This window comes from Python bivittatus, unplaced genomic scaffold (genome assembly GCF_059951505.1).
Source record: "Python bivittatus isolate LINGU-HERP-01145 unplaced genomic scaffold, Pbiv_v1 ctg000330_np1212, whole genome shotgun sequence".
Classification (NCBI taxonomy): domain Eukaryota; kingdom Metazoa; phylum Chordata; class Lepidosauria; order Squamata; family Pythonidae; genus Python; species Python bivittatus.
The window spans coordinates 3,309,003-3,322,207 of NW_028277058.1; the positions used below are offsets into that span (position 1 = coordinate 3,309,003).

The 13,205-nt window shown below is 37.1% G+C and overlaps 1 long non-coding RNA gene across 2 annotated transcripts in view; it reads right to left on the reverse strand.

Annotated features, from left to right (window-relative positions):
* The window catches only part of LOC148215878 (uncharacterized), a 31,167-nt gene extending 19,736 nt beyond the window's left edge, over positions 1-11,431 (reverse strand). Inside the window, exon 1 of one of the 2 annotated variants that reach the window (XR_015796351.1) lies at positions 11,388-11,431. This is a non-coding gene — a long non-coding RNA (uncharacterized LOC148215878). Of the gene's footprint in view, positions 1-11,193; positions 11,331-11,387 lie in introns of those variants that run through there. The other variant, XR_015796352.1, reaches the window with a different exon arrangement.
* Between the last annotated feature and the right edge of the window lie 1,774 nt (positions 11,432-13,205).

A 13,205-nucleotide genomic window follows, 5' to 3' on the forward strand; every position in this document is an offset into this window, starting at 1 on the left:
TTAAAAACGGACTAAAGGCCCTGGTGGATTTGAAATAAGACTTTGAAATTAATTTTTTAAATTATTTTTATTGCTTTTAAAATAATAACAGAAAAAAAAAGAACCAAAACAAAGATAATTGTAATGCAAATACAGATAAAGCACAAAGATAATTGTAATGCAAATTCAAGCATTCTCAAAGAAAACGCTTAAAAAGTGCTTTTAAAAGTGAAAAAATATAACAGAAAAAAGAAAAAGAAAACGTATAATATATTGTTGTAACAACAGTTACAATTCTATATATACTTATCTAATGTAAATATTATTTAACTGTGTATATATTAATTTCTAATACACTTATATAACTATCATTCTTTTTAACCTAGTGAATTTTGTATAAATGAGTTCCGTATTTCATTATACTTATCCATACAAAATCTATGCCTATAAGCAATTCACTCATAGGTGGCAAGTACAATCAGGTCTTTAATCCATTGAATGAATGGGGCTGCACATTTATCTTTCCAATGCTGCAACATCAGTCTTTTAGCCATAGTAAGGACATGGAGAATCCATTTACAGTGTCCATTTGTCAAATTCCATGTACTAGGTATGTAATTCAAGAGAATATTATCCTCTGAAAATTTTAGCTTTTGTCATACAGTCATATACTATAGTCCATTACTTTCTTCCAAAACTTAGTAAGTACAGGACTTTGTAAAAACATGTATTTTAAAGAAGCATTATCCTTATTACATCTCTAACAAAATCTTGTTATGGACAATCCTTTTCTATACAAACATAATGGGGTCTAATAAATTCTAAATATTATTTTTTTGTTGTTGTATAAGTCGTAGTTTAAGGTCCTTTGATACTCCTGCTACAGAAGTTAAGACACTCTCCTATTATCTAGACAATATGAGAACCTCTCATTTTTATTCCACTAATTTCTTAACATCTGCGTATCAAACTGATTTATTGATAACAACTATCTATAAAACCTAATAGTAGGTTTTTTAGTTTTAAAGGATTTAACAAGTTGTTCTAGTATCTCAGGTGTCTCAGAAGCTGAAAATAATGCTGGTCCAAACAACGTTTTTAACAAATGTTATAGATGTAAATATTGTCATTGGGTTATATCTGATATTTATATATCTGATATTTATCTCTTAACACAGCATATGTTAAAAAATAATCTTCAACATCTATCAGTTGATCCATAGCCAATTTCCCCACCTCCATCCAATTTTTCCATATCACAATTTTTTCCCAATTTTCAGAGTTGGGTTTCCCCATCAATTTAGCATGGGAAAAGGGGTCGAATCTTTTTTTTTTTTATTAGACATTACATTCCATAACTTTCTAATTGACATAATTGTTTCCAGAGATACTAAAATTCTAGTGTATTTAGATCATAATACTGTCCATCCAACCAAAGGTGCTATATATGTATATTCCAAAGTTGCCCAAATCAGAAAATTAATACCAATTGTTGGCTTCCAGTATTTAATACTTGACAATAGGTAAACATGATGATATAATAGCCCCAGATTCAGAAAACCAAATTCTTGACTTTGGAATTAATTATAAAAATCCTTCTCATGGGAAATTGCTGTTGTTTGGATTCCTTAGGGGGAAAAAAAAACATGATAGGGTGGGACTTTGAAGGTTGGACACTAGAAGGAACTAGGAGAAACTAAAGATTACAATTAAAGGAGAAGAAAAAGTCAACTCAAATGGAGAAAAATACTTTAACATTGGGCGTTTTGAAGGATATTTGTGAAGAATAGACTCAGAAGTTAATTTTAAGAATATCTGCCATCTTAGATAGATGGTGTGTAAATGATGTTACAGAAGAGGAAAAAGCGCTGCCAGACAAGACTGAAATTGACTTGAATGTGGATTTAAAAATGACAAGCTACAAGAATGGTATGGAAAAAGATACACAAATGAAAATGGTTGATGTTTGAATAATTAAAAGGGACATACAAATAACATACCCGAACCATGATTTGGATAACTTTCCTATACTGGATTTACAAAAGAAATTTGTTATTTTCCTGTTGAAACAATAGGAAAGTAGAGAAAATATGGAAAAATAGGAATAGGGTAAGACTGAAGACCAGTAATTGTGATAGGTTATATATTGGGAAATGTTGTTTTAGGGTGTTGAGAGTTGTTTTTTGGATGCTGGTTTTTATTGTTTCCCTTACGTTTTTATTATTGTTAGTGTGAACTGCCTAGAGTTATGGCACATAGGACGGGTGGCCATATAAGAGGAAGGAAGGAAGGAAGGAAGGAAGGAAGGAAGGAAGGAAGGAAGGAAGGAAGGAAGTAATGAAGGAAGGAAGGGAGGGAGGGAGGGAGGGAGGGAGGGAGGGAGGGAGGGAGGGAGGGGAGGAGGAAGGGAGGAAGGAAGGAAGGAAGGAAGGAAGGAAGGAAGGAAGGAAGGAAGGAAGGAAGGAAGGAAGGAAGACCATGAAGTAGTTTGAAGGAAGGATAATGCCCATTTATATTTATATTTATTTTTTCAGAAATAACAAGAAAAGTTTTGTTTTAAAAACTGTAAGTATGTTACCTCCATTATACCATGGAACATACAGTACTGATCTTGGATTTATAAATGTTCTTATGAACTAGTCATGGAACATGAATGTCATTGTGATTATTGCTAATTGTTAATGGCAAATATATTAAATCTGTGCTCTATGAACGAATAGAGCATGAAACAGAATGGTAATTAGAAATCTATAAATTGAGATGTAAAATTACATGAGTTTTCTTTCCCTATAAGAACACCAGCTTTTTCTGGAAATTTATTGGGTCAGTATTTTCATAGGTGAGGGAATCTGTACTAAAAAGATATTTAACTGTCAAATCAATGGTACTTGCTGTTTTAATCTTGGGGTCAGATGCTACAGAAAGAGTCTAATGTTATTTGTGCACTGAAGTTGGTCTTTAAACCATTTGTCAATATGAGGAAGAAATTCCACCAATGTCTGTGCCTTTAAGCAGCCTTGGAAACTAATAAAAGTCTCCAGTGCTCAGGGTACCATTTGACTATATACTATATTGAATCAAGCTTCTTAACCTTGCTATCAAATTAAATATCTTGTAACACCCAAAGTGTCTCTGGTTCCTTAGTTATTCCCAACTGGGTTTTTATCACTTTGAAAGTTCACGTTATATAGTGAGCCGTAAAACTAATATCGTAGCAGTTAGATAATTGCACACCCATTCTCTCCACTGAATGTCCATTTGGCTTCCACCAGTACTCATATGTGCCTAAACCAAGGTGAACCTGCACACTCTGAAGTACAACTTTACAAAATCGTGGGGAAATTTGCAATAACTTCCTTGGTGTGAAAGGTGGAGATAAAAATGTCACTTGCCTTACATATCTTTAGCTAACCAGTTTAGCAAGCCTTTTTTTTTTTTAATGAGGATTCTACTTCAGAATGACACCTTTAAAAAAAAATAAGAAAGAAGAAGAAATTAAAAAGTTGTATTGGAAGCAATTAAGACAAGAGTGAGTATTATTTTCTCATGTAAGCCAGGCTTCTGTTGTTGATTTCCTAGCTTTCAAGGGCCACCAGGATTATGGTGGTGATGTTCTAACATCATGGGAAGAAGTGGAGATGAACTGATAGTTTTTTCTTCTCCCCTCCTCCCTCCTCCCACTTTTCTAGCATTTTTCAGTTTTTTCTTTTTCTTTTTTTTTTTAGGAAGAAAAAGCCACATTTAGCCTACAGTATTTAAAGTTTAATAGGGCCATTTTACTGCTTATTCCTCTTTCTTTTAAATAGGAATAATTCTGCTACCCATATCTGATATAATTCCACTAAATTTTTGCATCTTGGGTCACTCAAAAGGCCACAAAAAGACTAATATAAACTGTATATAGCCTGTAAGCCCCAAGATATCATGCCTCTGATTAAAAGCCACGCTGGGAAGGCAGGTTGATGCCACATTGCCTGTGAGGATGGCCTGTTGCTGTTTAGCAATAAAAGTTAAAAGGCTCTTGACCTTTGCAAGTTAAAGAGTGAATTGGGCAATCACTCCATCAGCTAACATGGGATCAATTTTCCCCCCTTATTTCTTCTCTCTTACTCTTTTTGTACCATTTCCAATGAATTGCTTTTCTGTAATGCTTGTGGAAGGAAGAGAAGGAAGTTTCAGCAATACTTTGCTGGCAGCATTGCATTTTATTTAATTACTAAAACATTTTTCACATTATGATCTTTTTTATAAAAAAGTAATTGGTTTTGATCTACAAAAGAAAAAGAATACTAACAAACACAGAACAGAATGAAAGAAAAAACTAAGGCAAGGCAAGGCAAGGCAAGGCAAGATGAAAGAAAGAAAGAAAGAAAGAAAGAAAGAAAGAAAGAAAGAAAGAAAGAAAGAAAGAAAGAAAGAGAAGGAAGGAAGGAAGGAAGGAAGGAAGGAAGGAAGGAAGGAAGGAAGGAAGGAAGGAAGGAAGGAAGGAAGGAAGGAAGGAGAGAAAGAAAGAAAGAAAGAAAGAAAGAAAGAAAGAAAGAAAGAAAGAAAGAAAGAAAGAAAGAAAGACTTACATCTATATACAACAAAGCTCAATTCTTAATATATTAAATGATGACCACATGGAATTGTATTAACAGACCTTCCACATTGTCAATAAAAGGTCAATTCATACATAGAAAGTATGGAGTCATCAGTCTACATTTTTAAATTAAGTACACCAGAATCCTTCCACTGGAGGAAAATAATCTTCTTCCACATTATGATTTCTCCCTTACTGTATAATACTGCCAATGTTTAAGGTTGCCTTATTTTATAAACTGTTTCAAGTTTATCTGAACATTGGTTCCCATGTAGAATTGTTAGATTTTTATTGTACTTTGAACAACTTTCATCCTCCTCATTTGTGAGCCATCTTAATCAAAACGTAGAGATACTAACATTCCACTACTTGTCCTGAATTAACCCATACTGCTATCATTTCCAACCCCAAACTCTCAAAAGCATTTTGAACTGATGCACATTTGTCTTTATTCCAACAATATTTTAATGGCTGAACCTCTGTGATGGGATGGAGAAAGTTGCTAGAAGGCAGGGGAAGGACTCCTGCTAATTGAAGAATGAATTTTCTACAAGCTCTGCAGAGTAAAAACAAAGTAAAAGACCAGATTTCAGATGCACTACAGCAGAGTCAGCAATACATTGGCTCAACTCCCAGAAATAGCTGAAGTTGTAGATCTGACACATCTGAGCTGACTCTGATTTGGTACAGGGACCTTCTGGGGAAGTGCCCAATGGCTCACAGGGGTGGCCGTTCAGGGTTTTAAATAGGAAGTTATTTTTCCCCTATGAGAAAACATATAAAGCTCTTCACTCTCAGTCTACATTGTACAACCGATATACAAAGAGCAACATCATCACAGACAATGGCATAAAATGCAGTAAAAGCAAAATGTACAACCGAATGCTAATAATGACAGTAAGAATCACTTCTGCTGCAGACTCTGAAATACCCACAATGGAGGTATTGCTGCTGAAGATGGCAGAATTAGCAGAGATGGCAAAACTGACTTGTCTGATTAAGGAAAGGACAATAACCTCATTTATTAGTGACTGGAAACTCCTTTTGCTGAAGAAAGAAAAAAAAATGAACTTGTGATTTATGGGTTTGAAGATTAGAAAGGGTAGACTATGGAAAATAGGAAATTATTATGTAATCTTAGAGAGAGAGGGCAAAATATAAATGTATTTATAACCATTCTTAAGATCAGTAGCTGCTTCTTTATCATCTTTTCTTTTCCCTTCTTCCTCTTTTGTTTTTATGTTCTTTCTTTTTCTTTATTTTGTTTCTTATCTATTAGCTGTCTTTATTATATTTATTATTTTCTCTAAAATTTGCATTGTTTTTATTTTGTTAAAAATAATTTAATAAAAATTATATATAAAAGAAGAATCACTTCTACTGCCAAGAGCAACTTGGAATGGGGAGACATAAGCTGAGGTCTTCTCTATGCAAAGAATGTACTCTACCACTGAGCTACAGTGTTTCTTTTGTAATCTGAAAGATAGGATGCAAATTAGTAGGTAATTAAAATAAATGCATATATAATGAGGATAGCTGAAGTACTGGTGGAGAGGGGGAGAGGAGACCTGTTCCAATACATATTTGAATAATTGTGCTATAAGTATAACTATTGCTACAGTAATATTTGGTTTTCAAGTCGAGTCTTAAGAAAAGCATTGGTAATGTTTCTGACTAATAGTCTAGCAAGGAAAATCAGTTACCCCTGGACAGGTAATGCTTATGGGTAAATGGACTTCATTATTCTTTCATCGGAGAAGTTCCAGAAATCTAACTATGTGATTCTTGACCACTGCAGTCAATATGATGGAGAGGGGAGAGTGGCAAAGTAGAAGATATGGTCAGCTCATACAGAAGAATGCCTGCCCAAGAATTCTTTCCTCTTCTCCAATAGAGACATGCTCCAAGATCAGCACTGCTAGTGAGAAGAACTTACATTGCATGTACAATGGTGGAATTTCCATGCTTAGAAGAAAGCACTAAACATTTTTTTCTGTCCATTTCCCTTGCCATAGGCTAAATATTAGCAAGCCGAGATTAAAATTGTGGGTTTTAATTTAATTTAATAATTTTTAATTTTAATTCAGGGAGGGACAAACCTCTTACTTTAATAAATCTAATTTTAAAGTCTTCTATGCTACCAATAACTACAAGGTTTCCTTTTCAAATTAGATTATATTTTTAATAAAATTTGGTTCAACCTTTCCTGGATGTTGCTTGCCATAACTGAAAAGTGGTATATAGTTCCACAGACATATCGCTTCCATTTTATGTTCTGTTCTCAAAATGTCAAAAAGTAATGTGTTTCATTGTTAAAATATAGTAATCCCAAATGACCTTTAATATTTAATGTTTGCAATGGTTGCTCTAGCCCTTGAGGCACTCACCAATAACATTGGTGCATAGAGGCAATAAACAAAAGTGCAACCACTTTAGAATATTACAAAAGGTTGTGTATTGAATACCCTATTGATCCATATCTCACAGAGCAAAGCAAAGCAAATAGTAGGAGCCAGAAGTGTCACTTCAATTGTGCATCATCATTTGTGCACTATTCTGGACATTTCACACACACACAAACACAATACGCACGTGCACAACACACACAATCATTTGCAAGGATTGTGCAACTGTGGTGCCATCCTTCCCTCCATGGACAACATGGAAATACCAGCCAGCTTCTTCCATGAGGCATTTCTCTAGATGTGCTTGAGCATCTAGATACATACACATACACACTTGGACATGGACACACACTTCAGAAGAAGAATGAGTTTAGATACCTTGGAAGAAAGTAATTAACTGTAAGAAATGTAAGAAATGGAGTGACGTAAGCAAGAAGGTCATTTCTACATATTGAAATCACCTTCTTGCTTGCATCTATCTATCTATCTATCTATCTATCTATCTATCTATCTATCTATCTATCATCTATCTATCTATCATCTTTTTCTGTAAGGCAAAGTAATAACAAAATGTATGTAAAAAGATGAGTGTATTGGGTGAGCCAAAAATAGGCTTTGTTGAAAGCTATTCTTTTTTAAAGAAAAGCTATAATACTAAAGTGATCTCATTAAAACGTACTTCAGTCTGAGGGCCCCTGACCCACCGACCGCAGGTGAGCAATGCTTCCACAGTGACACTGAGGTGCCTTGATGATGTCAGCCTCAGCTTGCCACTATCCCCGTATGCAGGCAAGCTTTAACTATGTTGTTCTGCTGTGCTTCAAAAGTGTTTCCCACAGGCAGTCTGGTTTCATTGCTGCTTTTTAATTCAACCTAACCCCTGTACATCTATTGCTTGCTGGACAGAGGTGCTGTGAGCTTCCCATTTCTCTGCTTAGTGGCTGCTGCTCTTCCTGAAATTGGTGGGATGGCTATCTGCAAGGAGGGGAACATGGCCACATAAAGCCTGAATCCTGCAGTGCTTTGCGAGCCAGATCATAGGCGTTACAATTCTTCTGATTCCAGCAATTCCTTCTATATATCAGACAGCTCTTCGAGGTACTCCAAACAAGAAGCACAAACTGATTACTAATGCTGCCTTTAATATAAAGTTACAGTAAGTCTGGTATAGTCTTGCAAGTCTGAAAGCATTTCTCCCCTCTTTTACGTTCCAGAAAAATAGGGAGGGTCCCTTCTGAAAGCTCTGGGTTTCATCCAGGAAAAATATACAGTACAGCTTCTTCTATTTTTGTAAAAGAAAAAAAAATGATTTATAGGAAATGTGATGAACTAATATAGGCAACATAGGAGTGAGAGAGGATTTGGAGTTTGGTCGCCAATAAATTCAAATCAATCAATCAATCAATCAATCAATCAATCAATCTGGAAAGGTTGCCTTTAAAAGTGCTATGGATGATGTAGCATTTGTGCTGCATTCACTAGAGAAAGTCAGGGAAACTTGTAAGTGGTAGTTCCACCCCATCCGTCTTAACTACCTTTCCTCTCTTTACTATCATCCAGCCACACTTCTACCATCCGAATGACACCCCAATGTCCTCATTGTAGATCTGTGTCAGGTGGATCAGTGAGTTGATGTCTTGTTCACTCTTAGCCTACAGCTTGATGTCATCCATGTAGAGGAGGTGGCTGATGGTGATTCCACTCTTGAACTTGTACCCATATCCAATCCTTGTGATTATCTGGCTGAGCGGGTTTAAGCTTATCCAGAACAGCAGTGGAGACAGTGCATCACCTTGGTATAGGCTGCACTTGATGGCCACTTATGCGAGCTGTCTTGAGTTCACTTCCAGTGTTGTCTTCCACAGTCCCATTGAGTTCTTGAGGAAGGTCCTTAGTGTCCTCTTGACTTTGCATAGCGCCAGGCATTCACAGATCCATGTGTGCGGCATTGAGTCATAGGCTTTCCTGTAGTCAATCCAGGCTGTGCTCAGATTGGTCTGCCTAGACTTTGAATCTCGGGCGACTGCTCTATCTATGAGTAACTGGTGTTTTGAGCCTCTGGTGTTGTTCCCATTGCCCTTATGAACTGTATTCATGTACGGTTCTGTAGCTTGGTGGCTATGATGCCTGATAGGACTTTCCATGTTATGGGGAGGCAGGTTATTGGCCGGTAGTTGGATGGTGCTGTTCCCTTGTGAGGGTCTTTCATGATCAGCACTGTCCTTCCTTGTGTTAGTCAGTCTGGGTGGGAACCTGGTGCTAGAAGCTGGTTCACCTGTGCTGCTAGACATTCATGCCCTGCTCTTAGTTTCTTGAGCCAATAGGTGTGGATCATGACCAGGCCAGGTGCTGTCCAGCTTTTCCTGTTCTTGACCCACTGTTGGATGTCTGCCACTGTGATGGTAACTGGTTCCTGTTCTGGGAGATTGCTGTGGTCTGATTTCAGGTTCTTCAGACACTTTACACTGGTGTTATGTATCTTCTCTTTCTCCCATATGTTCTTCCTGGACTGTTAAGTGTCTGCTGTTGGTCTCAAGGGTTGACTGTAGTTAGTTTATCCATGATCTTATGCCTCTTATCAGCTGCTGTGCTCTGTAATGGAGAGGGTGGCAGTGACATTCCAGCTTCAGGTGTTGGCTGCACATCCAGTTGTTCTTCCAGGTCTGCTTGAGTCCAGGATGTAATATGTAGTTGGTCTATTTAAAGTTGTGACAGCAGCTTCTTCTTCCCTACGTTGAAACATTGGATAACTAGCTGTTTCTCATGGGTGTGGGTCTTCTGCCATCCATAGTTCCCTCATGTGTTTCATATATCCCCTCTCATTAGGTTTAGTGTTGTAGTAGTATTCCCTCAATTCCAGGTTCTCTTGTCTCATCAATGCAGGGTTTGTTCCAGTAGCCCACTTATCATCAAATTGTCCTGGTTCCCCAATATCTTACACAGGTCTTGTGAATCCAGGTGACGTCTGAGCTGGCATGACTCTTTTAGTTCGTGTCACTCTCATATTTGAGGTAGGCAGGTGAAGTATTAGGAGGTCTTTGCTCAAGGACCCCTGATGGTAAGGTAAGTACCAGCTGGGATTTGAACCCCAGTCCGCCACATCAAAGGGTGATTCTCTAACCAGTGTGCTATCCAGCTGCCTAGATCTAGATCTAGATATATTTCACTTGTTTTTTTAAGCTTTCACAAGAGTTAAACTTTTCTGGACACATCTTTTATCCCAAATACACACTGCTTGTACAAAAAGTTGTGCTAAGAATAGCTGGCCCTGCTAGATTCTGTGAATTATTGCTACATGTGACACAGCAAAGTGTAAATTGGTGGATCGTATCATTTTCACTCTAAAAAAGAAATCCAAGGCAAAAAAAATTTACGGTCTAGCTACCATTCTAAAAAGATAGAATGATAGCCATCTAATAGTATTGTATAACAGGAAGAAAAACATCCTTGGCCCACCCAGGCCAGAATTCAGTATCAGTTCTGAATGAGAGAAAGAGCATAGATTCCAAAGAATGATTCATATGTTCTTCTATTTCTGCAGTTTCTAAAGGTCACTGGAAATAACCTGCAAAACTCTTAAAAGGCCAGGTGTTGCCCTATACATTTTTATAGGTTTACATACCAAAGAGTGCTCTCAGAAGCTGTTGCTCTGCTTATTCAAGATAATATTTATCCCACTGATTGTTGTGAGTGTTAATTATATGGAAGAACAAAATGGCAATGATTTTAAGGAAAGTTGACTGGCACAGGAGGATGGTGTAGGTAGACTTAGACCCCTGTGGGCTTTCTCTGTTTGTTAAACAGATGGTAAAAGTGCTGTCGAAAATGGCACAGCAATCAAGAGCAGAAAGGAATAGTGGGATCAGCTTCCACTTTACAATACTGCCTGCAATTCATTTCTGCAGAGGCTCAGACAGCTTAAGGTGAGAAGGTGAGCAACCCACGTGCCTGTTTCAGGTTGGAAGTTTGATTTATCTGGCATTCATGGTGCTATATGAAGAGTTTCTGAAGCTAAGAAAGCTGGTGACAGCTGAAATCTAACAAACAAAATAGAAATCAAAAGAAAAACAAATGCAGAGTAGAAATAGAAGCTTAGACTTTCTCAGATGGCCCCACCAAAAGTTTTCTGCAACAACGCTCTCTTATTTCACTGTTCTGTGGCTACTCACCGTTCTCTTGTGGCTACCAGCCTGCTCTCAAACAAATGCAAACAAAATTTTTGCTTACCTTTCTATCTCACATACAGACAATGTTTGACTCAGCTGAGAATAAGCCTGGAACAAATGTAGGTTTTTCATATGCAGTCAAGTCCTGGCTTGCAGGGACAAATATGAGTCATGGTTTGTCCAATCAGTTACCATGAAAGGAAGTATTTAAGGGGAAGGGGGAAAGGGAAAAGGGAATGGATGTGCCAGACTTACTCTAGATTCATTCATGTTTTGGCCATCCTGAATTCTGATGTCCTCATCAGACGTCTTTTTCCAAATGGCCTTATTACATGCTTAGGTATGGTAAATATAGCTACTCAATTGTATTCCTTCTATCATACTGCCCTCTGTCAACTATGGAATAACACTCCAGACAGACTCACTTGGCATCCCATTTGCCATCCTTTCTGTGCTAAGCAAAGACCTTTGTCTTTTCCCAAGCCTTTTACTTTTCTGCCTTCCTGCTACTATGCAGTGTTTAAAGTCATTCTGTTTTGTCAGTTTTTAGTTTTTGTTGTTTCTAGTAACTTTGTTGTTTCTAGCTTTCATGGACTGTTACTGGATTTATTTTAGCTGGGATTTTATTATGCATAGCCCCAAGAGCAATGACCTTGGGGTAACTAAAATTTATTTTAGAAACAAATACAAATTCATGTTAGAAATACATACATATTTATAAACTATTTATATATATTATATATGCATAAGCTAAGAAGACCAGTGTAAAAATGCTCAGTGAGAAAGGGCAGAGAACTTACAAATGAATCAGCATTTAAACAATTTTAGAAAGCTACATCTTCTTAGAATCAGGGTCAGGTCTTTGTGTGTGTTTGGATACATCCATTTTATTGTCTTTCCTATAGTCTGGAAATGGTTTGTCATTACCTTCTTCCAGGATTATTAGTTTAATTTCATAGTCTAGCCAACAGCCCTGGGATTTTTTCATCCATCTCCCATCCAAATACTGACCAGGATTGACCCTGCTTAGCAAACTTAGTTAGATGGCACCACCTGCTGTGACACTGTCAAGTGCTGAAGAACAAATTTCACTCTACCTACACATGTATGCATGCTAGCTGGGCAATGAAAAAGCAAAGAATTCCCTCCTTCTTGCCAGCCAGAGGTAATGGAATGGGAAAACCTCTTCCATCCTCCAACCTTAAAGCATACCAAAATAAATACTCCAGTATACTGTTGTCATGTAAAAATAACATCTAGACTAGCCTCACGATAGGAAAACCTGAGCAAGTATTTGTATTTTATGTGCTTTGAAAGTAGCAAGAACAGCACAGATCAGGAATTGCACTAACCTACTGTTCTAAAAGGAGCAGGAAGTCATGGGTAAAATAAGCAGGGATAGCATTAGGTGACAAGAACAATGGGAAGAGAACTGCAAAGAACTTGAACTCCCACTCTAAGCCCTAAGCAGAAGTCTCCTCTGATGGCCTATTTCTGACAGCAGAGCAAAGCATCTGTATTGTTGAAACTTTTCTTGTTTGTTTCATAATGGCCAAATTAATTGTAATGTGAATCTCATCAGTGCAATTAACATGTCAATTTTTGTTACGCAAATAGTAGCTTGGGGAAAGCCAGAACAATTTTGGGATTGTGCCCTTCTAGAGGAGAATTTCTCCTTCTCTGTCAGAGTCCCATCATTTTTTTTTTTTAATTTTTCTGTTCATGAAGTCACTATTTGCATCTCAAAGAAGTCCCATTGCTGCAAGTGGAAGATTGCCTTTAATTTCAAATAGCCACAGTGGAAAGGGGATTTTCATTTAGTCCATGGAGTGGGTAGAAAAAATTCAGCTCTTCCTTCTCCAAGGCCCCAATGCAGTTCAAGCTTCTCCTTAGATAAGACACTCACATTTAATTGCATTTGTGCAATTATTGTCACTTTTAGTTTAGCCCAGAGGAGCAGTTTAAAGAAAAGTGACACAGCATATACTTAAAAACAAATAAAGAAGCAAGGCAAGTATTTCCTGCTTAGACTGAATACTATGGAAATAAAAGTTTTGTTTTGCTTTTTTTTGT